The sequence below is a fragment of the Nannospalax galili genome, unplaced genomic scaffold (assembly GCF_000622305.1).
Source record: "Nannospalax galili isolate Female #2095 unplaced genomic scaffold, S.galili_v1.0 scaffold54, whole genome shotgun sequence".
NCBI classification, from domain to species: domain Eukaryota; kingdom Metazoa; phylum Chordata; class Mammalia; order Rodentia; family Spalacidae; genus Nannospalax; species Nannospalax galili.
In genome coordinates this window covers 13,255,028-13,261,726 of record NW_008341028.1, presented here as the reverse complement: position 1 = coordinate 13,261,726, position 6,699 = coordinate 13,255,028, and the positions used below count along the sequence as shown (strand labels likewise).

General features: G+C 41.1%; 1 pseudogene; it reads left to right on the top strand.

The window, feature by feature from the left end:
• Nucleotides 1-2,172: 2,172 nt before the first annotated feature.
• Nucleotides 2,173-4,516, top strand: LOC103736914 (annotated as a pseudogene).
• The last annotated feature ends 2,183 nt before the right edge of the window (nucleotides 4,517-6,699 follow it).

Genomic DNA, 6,699 nt, shown 5'->3' with positions numbered 1-6,699 from the left:
TCCCTAGAAAATGGTCTCTGCTTCAATCTAACAATTGTCATGCTAGATAAAGCAAGCTACACTTAGGTTAGTAGCAAGAAATCCACTTTAAATATGAAGATAAAAATAGGTTACATAGAAAGTAATGGTATATGGTTACTTTCAGGTGTCAGTTTGACATTCCCAGAATAACATGCGTCATTATCCCCTGGTGTGTCCATGAGGGTGTTTCTGGAAGAGACTGATATTTGAATAAATTTACTGAGTAAAAGATCTGTCCTCCGCATCTGGGTGGGGATCCTCAATCAACTGAGACTTGGATAGAATAAAAAAGCTAAGAAGTTATTTACTTTCTACATTTCCTCTGAGGCAGACACACCCTGCTTCTCCTGCCCTTGGTTATCAAAGCTCAAATGTCTCTGGTCTTTGGACTCTAGACTTGCACTGGAACCTGTCTCCCACCCCCTTCTTACCAACTCTTGGCTCTTTGACCTGTGGTTGATTACACCATCAGCTTCTCTAGTCCCAAGCCACACTAACACTTTCCCTGATTCTCCAGTTTGCAGATGGTCTACATGGAACTTCTTGGCATCCATAATTCATTCATGAGTCAATTTCCCCAATAAATCCTCTGTCATCTATCCATCTGTTATCTATCTATCATATATATATATATATTCCATCGTGTATCTATCCATCTATCCATCCACTCATGCAATGCATCAATGCATAATGGCATATTAAATCAATAATGACCACATATGATAAAGTTGTCCTGATCAACTTGACACAACCCAGTCACCTAGGAAGAGGGAGTATCAGTTGAGGGATTTCCTAGATCAGATTGGCCCATGGCTGTGTCTGTGGGGAATTGTCTCAACTGTTGATTGATGTGGGAGGGCCCAGCCACATGTGGACGGCAGTACCATTCCTGGTCAAGTGGTCCTAGGTTATATAAGAAAGCTGGCTAAGCATGAGCCAAGAGAGTGAGCCAGTAAGCAGTGTTCCTATATGGTCTTTGTTTCAGCTCTTGCCTCTAGGCTCCTGGCTTGAGCTCCTGCCCTGACTTCCCTCATTGATGAACTACCACCTGGAAGTGTAAGATGAAATGAACCCTTTCCTCCCCAAGTTACTTTTGATCATGGTGCTTATCACAGCAGCAGAAAGAAAACTAAAACAGTGATCTCACAAGCTTTATTAATGGAGCTGAAAAGTTCCCATCATTTCATGATGCCCTAGCTATCATAATGTCTTGTGTTACTTCCATGTTTGAGGTGATACTAATATAAACAGGCCTACTGCTCTGCCTGTCTTTTAAAAGAACGTCACACACAATTATGTTCAGCACATAACAATGATGATAATAGCTGTTATGGTACTGGCTCAAATATTTACTATACTATGCTTTTTACTGGTATTTTTGAGTGTACTCCCACTTACAAAAAAAAAATAGCTTACTGTAAAACAGTATGTCATGTTACGCTTGCAGCAGCCTCCTACACCCTGTTTACCATGTCTCTTGGTGACATCAAGAGGCCACATTAGGTGACTGGCAGCTACCATCTAGGTCTATAAAAGGTGCACTTGTTGATATTTACACAACAAAGCTGCCTAGTGATGTTTCTCAGAACATGTCCCTGTCATTAAGGAATGCGGGGTTGTATGAACGCTATTGGCTTTATCTCTCTGGACACAGAATGATAGTACAGATAGTAAAAACATATATACATATGCACCAGCAATATTGGATTCCCAGGGCTACCAAAACAAACTACCTGAAATTCAAAAAAACAAAAACAAAACGTGAATTCCTTTCTCCCATGATTCTGGAGGCTAAAAACCTGCAATCAGTCGAGGGTGCCATTGGGACATGATTTCCTCAAGGCTCTGGGAAGCCTTGCCTTTGGTTCTTCCAGCTCTTGTCCCGGCTCTTTTGGCTACTGGCTGTATAACTTCAATACATGTCTCTGTCATCCCATGTCCTTCTGTGGACCTGTGTTAATTTTCTATTTTTTATGGGGGACTCTCACTGGATTCTGGGCCAACCCTATAATCGCTTTTCAACCTTTACTTTCATATCTACAAAGACCTTATTTCCATAGGTCACATTCTGAGAAAGGAACAGTATTCAAATCACTACTCCTGCAAATGCTAAACAAAAGAAGCTAGAGGTATGTGATGGTTTGAACGAGAATGTACCGCACAGGCTCCAAGTATTTGGACACAGTTTCCACTTTATGGGACTGTTTGGGGAGGTTCATGGAACCATTAGGCGGTGTGGCCTCGCTGGAGGAAGCACATCACTGGATCAGCCTTTGAGAGTTCATATCCTTATCCCCTCTCTGCTTCCTGTGCTTATCTAAAGATACAAGTACTCAGTTTTCTGCTCCAGTGGCCTCTGCCATGCCTCCCATGATGAACTCTTATCCCTCAGGAACCATAAGTCAAATAAACTCTTCCTTCTGTAAGTGGCCTTGGTTATGGTGTTTTATCACAGCATCAGAAAGTAACTAAAACAAAGTAGCTGTGTGGATAACAGATAAACTGGATTTTAGAGTAAGGAATATTTCTGGGGATAAATTAACATTAGTTCGTGTTAATTAATAGACACAGAAACTCTGAGCATATATGTATATAATCACAGAAATTCAAAGTGCATGGTGCAAAACAATAGAATTATAGGAGAAGGGGCTGGAGAGATGGCTCAGTACTTAAGAGCACTAGCTGTTCTCACAGAGGACCTGGGTTCAATTCCTAGCACCCACATGGCAGCTAACAACTGTCCATAACTCTGGTTCCAGGGGAGTCCAACACCCTCTTCTGACATCCATGGGCAGTGCACAAATTGGTGCACTTACACACATGCAGGCAGTATACTCATAGACATAAATAATAAATAATAAAACATTTTTAAAGAATTATAGAAGGAGTACTGGGCGTGGTGGCAGCACTCGGGAGGCAGAGGCAGGCGGATCTCTGTGAGTTCAAGGCGAGCTTGGTCTACATAGTGAGTTCCAGAACAGCTAGGGCTACAGGGAGACCCTGTCTCAAAAAGACCAAAAAAAAAAAAAAAAGAATTATAGGCAGAAACAAATTCATAATTTTAATTGGAGTTTTCAACACTTCTGTTTCAATAATTTATAGACTGAGGAAAAAAGATAATCTATAGAAATCTGAAAAGAAATAACCAACTGGACTCCATTGGTATTTCTAGGAGATTCCATGCAGCCTCATTAACGTATATGCTATTCTCAGGCATACATAGAACATTTGCCTAGAGTGACCACATTCTGGACCATAAAAGTAGTCTCAACAGCTTTGTTGTTATTTGTCCAGGCTAGCTCAAATTTGCTCTGAAGCCTTGAATTCCTGATCCTCCTGCCTTTTTCTGAAGATTTATTTTTGTTATTTTATTTATGTGTGTATGTATGTCTGAGTGTATGTGTGCACACAGCATGCAAGTACCCATGGAGGCCAGAAAAGGTTGCATCCCCTGGAATTTGAGTTACAGGTGGTTGTGAGCTACCTGATATGGGTGCTAGAAACCAAAGTCAGGTCCTTTCGAAGAGCAGGAAGTGCTCTTAACTGTGAGCCATCTCTCCAGCACCCCCTCACCTGACCTTTTTTTGAGGCAAGTTCTCATGTATTCCAAGCTGACTTCAAATTCATGATCTTCCTGCTTTAGCCTCCAGAGTACTGGGATTACAGATATGTAGCACCATGCTCAGCTAAAAAGGACAGAGAGTCTGTGGTGAGGAGTTGATGGGAATCAAAGCCAGGGCCTGTACATGTTAGGCAGGTACTGTACCACTAAGCCCCCATCCCCAACCCCATTGAAAGGAGCCAATTCATACAAAACATGTTTGCAGACTACAATGAAATTAAATTAGAAATCAATAACAAATACCTTTGGAAAACCTACAATCATTTAGAAAAGAGTACACTTCTAAATAGTCAACAAGCCAAAGAAGAAATCAAAAGGAATTAAAAAATACTTGAACCTCCTTAAACAGTGACAGTGACAAAAGTATCACACTATACTCCACATATATGACAAAGAACTTTCTAGCATTCTGAACCTCACCTACAAACAGGTTAAGACCTGGTTCCAAACCAAAGAATGAAGTGTAAAAGGTGGCAGAAAAACAACTGGTCAAAGACCTTCAACAGTAAGGGCTCAGCATCTCCAGAATATCCAGGCCTCCATTCCAACTACCCCCAGGGGTATCTGAACCCATCTGGAAGCCTTCCAGTGTGGAGCAACCAGACCTGGAACAACCCAACTTGGAGCGACCAGATCTGAAATAATCCATCTTGGAACAACCACACCTGGAACAGTCAGGCCTGGAACACACAGCTCCATAACTTTGGAGAGGAATCTTAGCAGCCCTACATGCAGTTCCAGCAAAACCTTTCTGTCAGTAATTTGGAAGCCAGTTTGGAAGCCACTGGGGAAAGCCACAAGTATTTTAGTAGCTCCCAAGTCTTGCATTTATTCCTGAACTACTCCATGAATTCACCACTTGGTGAAGTGTGAGAGCAATGCTCAGTTTCAGGGCAGTGACTGAGTGCCTTCCTTCTTTCAAAGATTTTTATATTGTTTTGTCTTTATTTTCATTTCTTCGGTGCTGGAGATCTAAGCTTGAACATGCTAGGTGCCTGCTTACCATTGAGCTATAGTCGTGGCCTGGTGTTGGTACATTTGTTTTAGAGCTATGTAACTGTTTCTTTTTCTTTGGTGTTGAGTTGTGCCGGGGGTGAACTAAGCACTTTGTATGTGTTAGGCAAGTGCTTTGTATGGGTTACACAAGGCTTGTCTTTTACTTGGAATCCTGGATCAAACTGTACATCGTGTGCCAACTTAAGGGGTAGGAATTAGCTGGAGTCTGATGAAGGGGACTTGAATAGCCCTCCCTGCTGCAGACATAGATAGGATGGCTCTAGCTACAGATCTGGTCTAAGTTAAGTATCTTTAGGATGTAGAATCTAAAAGTGTAGGAAGTAAACATGTAAAGATGTATCTATGGACTGGAGAGATGGCTCAGTGGTTAAGAGCACTGGCTGTTTTTGCAGAGGACTGGGTTCAATTCCCAGCACCCACATGGTGGCTACCAACCATTCATAATTCTAGTTCCAGGGGATCTGATGCCCTCTAATGGCCTCTGCAGGCTTTGCACAACACAAGTATATATACATGCAGGTAAAATGCTCATACACACAAAGTAAAAATAAATAAATGTTTTAAATTAAACAAATGTTCCAGGCATGGTGGTGCACGCCTTTAATCTCAACACTCGGGAGGCAGGCGGATCTCTGTGAGTTCGAGGCCAGCCTGGTCTCCATAGCAAATCTAGGCCAGCTGGGGCTACAGGGAGACCTTGTCTCAAAAAAGACCAAAAAAAAAAAAAATTAAACAAATGTATCCAGATATCATGGCCACTCTGGAGGATGAGGCAGGCAGGTCACAAGTCTGGGGCCAGCCTAGACTACATAGCAAGTTCAAAATCAGCCTGAACTACATATGTGTACTAAGATCCTGTCTTAAAACAAAACTAAAGCTGTGTGTGATGGCGAGCTTCTATTTTGTATTTGGTGACTGAAGACTTCCTGTTACAGTCTGCTTGGTTGCTTCCTCCTTTGGAAGATCTGTCTCACATGAGCCCCACTTTGATCATTAACAGTTGTAGGAAGATTTTTATACTTGACACATCAAGAAAAATCAGTACCAGTTTGACTAGTTTAAATTCAAATAAAACACCAACTTTGCCTTTTGAAAAAACAAAAGAGCCAGGTATGGTGGTGCACGCCTTTAATCCCATCACTCGGGAGGCAGAGGCAGGTGGATTTCTGTGAGTTCAAGGCCAGCCTGGTCTACATAGTGAGTTTCAGGACAGCTGGGGCTACAGGGAGACCCTGTCTCAAAAAAACCAAAAAAAGAAAAAAAAAAAGAAAGAAAGAAGAATCTCAATAGCATGAGATTCTGATTTAAGAAGCCAAATAATAGTGAATTAAGCCCAAAGAAAACAGAAATCGATGAAATCAATAGCAGAAAAACAATGGAGAAAAGTGAGTAAAATAAAAGCTCCAATATTTATTGAAAAGAGCAATAACACTGGTAAACGTCTAACCAGACTGATCAGAGAGAAAAATAGATGATGCAAATTGCCAATATCAAAAAATGAAAGAGATATATCACTACAGATTCTAATGCAACTAAAAGGATAGAGGATAGAGGAGGCACTAGAAAGATTGCTCAGTGGTTAAGGGCACTTCCTGCTCTTCCAGAAGGACTGGAGTTTGGTTCCCAGCACCCAAGTCAGGCAGCTTACAACCACCTATATCTCCAGCTCAGAGAATCTGATGCCCTCTTCTGGAAGGAAAAACAAAATTCTAGGATATCGTCTCCCAAGCGTCCCTTCATCATGCCGCAGACAGAGAGAGTGAAAAGAAAGAAATAACCCAGAGATTGAAAGGAGGGATAAAACGGCCTTTCTTTTCAGATAACTTATCTGTATACAAAGTCATATGTAATCTGAAAAGGTTACTGTAACAAGCAAATTAATTTAGTTATGTTGCAAAACATGAAAAAGTCAATAGTTTCTTCACATGAGCAATGAAGAATCCAAACTTTAAATGTGAAAACCCGTATATCCTTCCTAACAGTTATCAACAATTTTTTTAAAGCAGAGGAATAAATCTGGTTTAAAGAATATGAAAAGA